This window comes from Pteropus vampyrus, unplaced genomic scaffold, assembly GCF_000151845.1.
Source record: "Pteropus vampyrus isolate Shadow unplaced genomic scaffold, Pvam_2.0 Scaffold295, whole genome shotgun sequence".
Lineage (NCBI taxonomy): Eukaryota > Metazoa > Chordata > Mammalia > Chiroptera > Pteropodidae > Pteropus > Pteropus vampyrus.
The window spans coordinates 803,241-806,330 of record NW_011889076.1 but is presented as its reverse complement, the minus strand read 5'-3'; the positions used below and the strand labels follow the sequence as shown (position 1 = coordinate 806,330).

At 61.3% G+C, this 3,090-nt stretch overlaps 1 protein-coding gene across 1 annotated transcript in view; it reads right to left on the bottom strand.

Moving 5' to 3' along the window:
* Positions 1 to 3,090, bottom strand: part of NFATC1 (nuclear factor of activated T cells 1) — a 102,390-nt gene that overhangs the window by 61,818 nt on the left and 37,482 nt on the right. The window lies entirely within an intron of this gene.

The window sequence follows — 3,090 nt, the reverse complement described above, 5'->3', positions numbered from 1 at the left end:
GCGAAACCCAACCCACGTGGGCTGTGCCCAGCTGTCGGGCGCGGGGCACCCAGGCCACCAGGTGTCACTGCCTGCACAGTGCAGCCTCGACTGCAGGGCCACTGGCTCCTAAGGCAGCAGAGGTGGCGGTCCTCACATACACCTGCTCACATGCACACCCTGACACACACCTGCTCACACACCCTGACACACACACCCCACGCCCTACTCCAGAGCTGGCCCGTCAGGTCCCCGCATCCCTGATGGTGGCTTCGCCTGCCTCTCATGACCATATGCTCCATGGTGAGGACACCATACTCGATGCTTGTGCTGTGAACAGGTTCACACTTAACCTTTAAGATGGAATTACAAAAGTGTCCCATTCACTCCGGGCCTGGTGAGCCCCACGCTGACTCAGGTCACTTCTGTCCCTTTATTTCAAGGGTTCTGCAGAGCCCGCTGAGACTCTGACTGAGGCCGACAAGGTGGCCGCCCCGAAGGTCCAGGGCCTGGGGCAGCGCCGTGCAGAAACCACGGCTCCTCTCCTGTGTGTGCGGTTGGGCCTGGACGCCACTCTCTGGCCGGGCTTGGAAGCCGCGTCTGAGGGCCGGAGCCCGGCCTCTGTTTTCAGGAACCCGGAAGACTGGACCAGCCCTTCCCGGGCATGCGACGTTTCCCACGTTTTCACCACTGTAACGGCTGCCCCCTTCTTTCAGTCAAGGACTATGTGGAGTGCGACTCAGAGACGCATCTCCATCTCTGAGATGGGTGAGTACCGTCACACAAATAAACTCCACGTGGCACAGACGGGCCGAGGGTACAGGCGGGCCGGGGCTCCCTCTGAAGCTGAGAACTAGTGTGGGCAAGGAGCCTGCCAGGCCAGGGCCCAGGGACGTGCTCACAGCAAGGGACGAGCCAGTGCAGACCCAAAGACACACGGAGCAGGCGAGTGGAGGGCCACCGGGGTGGAGGCACAGGCAAGTCGGGGTCCCGCTGTCATCTGTCAAAAGTTGTGTTCTGGGTTGGGTTGAGGCTGGGGTCCAGCTTTGTGGGGTCTGAGGTAGGGGTCTGGTTGGCTTTAGGATCCGGTTGTGTCATGTTTTGGGATGGGGTCTGGCCATGTTTTTTGCTGGGCAGTCACTGGAGGTCCCAATGAACTGTGCCTCCACATTTACACCTCAGTGCCTCCCGCAAAACTGGTGGGCTGGGACCTGACTGCACCCCAGGTGGCAGGTTGCACCGTTTGTGGTCCAGGCCGTAAAAAGGCCTGGCCCCACGCAGGACACCGAGAAGAGCTTGGGGCAGGCCATGAGACTGAGCTCGGAGGGAAGGCCATCGTCCGGTCCCCAGCTGACTTGCCAGCTCAGAAGGCCACACAAATGATCACAGGCTGAGTCTAGCCCACACTCTACTGCCAGTACATGAAGTGATTGTTGCCTGAATCCCGCTGTTTCGGAGACATTTTTAATGCAGCAAGAGAAGCCAGCACGAGCTTCCTTCACCGTGTGCAGTAGCTGCACCGGAGGAGCAGGTGACTTTGGGAAAAGCAGCTGTTTTCAGCTTCGGCACCGAGAGCTCAGTAACGTTCGATGCAGCTAAACCTGCGAAACCCTCGCCCCTTCCAGCCGGGCCTGCCCTGAAGATGAGCTGCTCGTGTCCACACGCTTACGTGGTGTTTTCACGAATGTTGGATGCGACAGTGCCCTCTGGGTCACTGGGAGTGCAAATCTGTCCTTAATTCACAGACGTGAAGACAGGTGCAGCGGCCTTCAATGCAGAGACAGAGGGCGAGTCAGCGTCCTGCTTCTCACAAGTGGACATCTGTAGGGTCTGAGCCAGTGGTCCCTGGATTTCGGGGTTCTGCACCAGGCCCTTCTGGTCCCCACACATAGACTTCCGCCCTCGGAAGTGCCGTCTGAGTCCCGAGGGACAGGCTGCTCCAACTCTTGGGCCTTTTGCACAACTCAGCAAGACCGAGAAAAACCCCAAGACTCCCCTGGACAGCAGCTGTGTGACGTGCCGTTCACCCTCTTCGTGACACGTCTCTCAAGGCCCTGGTGGCCCGTCGCTGACCCAGGGAGCCCAGCTGACATCCACAAGAGGGGCCATCACGGGGCCTTGCCCGTTTGCTGAGCACCACCTCCGTCCCCCGTCAGGGATTCCTGCTGTCACCATGAGGGGCGCACCCTCCCTCAGAGGATCACGGGCCACGGCCAGCCCTACACGGCAGGAGGAACTGCTCCCTGAAGCCCTGGAGAAGCTGAGCGTCCACGAGCCGCAGGCCTAGACCGGCTGAGAGGTTCCTGCTCGAGCCGGCAGCCTGGGCCCTGAGGGAGAGGGTGCAGCCCGGGGCACTGCTCACAGCAGACACTCCATCAGTAGCTGGGGGCCCTCGTGAGGTTCCAACAGCCGGCCAGCAAGTCCCGCAGCCAGCAGCCCGGCGCCACCGTACAGCACTTGCGACAGAGCTCAAGAGCAGATCGGCGGCCTCCCTGGAGGCCCGAGGCCAGCCGCACTGGTTACCTAACCTGACTACTGCTTCTCCCGAAACCCCTGGGGAAAGCCGTGTTTGCTGTGGCACACGCCACGATGCACCAGGGGGCATGAATGCCTCTGCCAAGAACCCGCGTCAGAGCAGAAAGGGTGTGGCCGGCACGCCTCTCCGAAACACGATGCACACGCACACGTGTGAACACCCGAACGCCTGTTTGAGCACAAACGAGGAACTACCAGCGGCGTCAGATGTGTAACTGCCATGTTTGCATCTCACTGTCACCGGTGCAGGACGTGTTTATGTCATGTCTAGTCACCGCCTACTTGTCTGTGTCTCATCTTCTGCACACCAGATGCAGAGCTGCTGCAGGAGATGGCGGGGTGAGGACGGCCCCCCCGGGACTCAGAGGGACAGCTTGGCGCTCAGCCCGCCTGCGGGCCAGGGAGGCCTTGGGCAAGGACAGCAGCTGGGCGTTCCTTAACCAAGCTCCCCGCACTGTGGGCGGGCGCTGGTCTCCATGTGGCGCCCACGACGGGCCGGGAGCCTCCAGGAGATGCCCGGCCCAGTCCTGGGGCAGGGAGGGTAACTGTCAGGGGGACACTGAGGAAAGGTGCAGG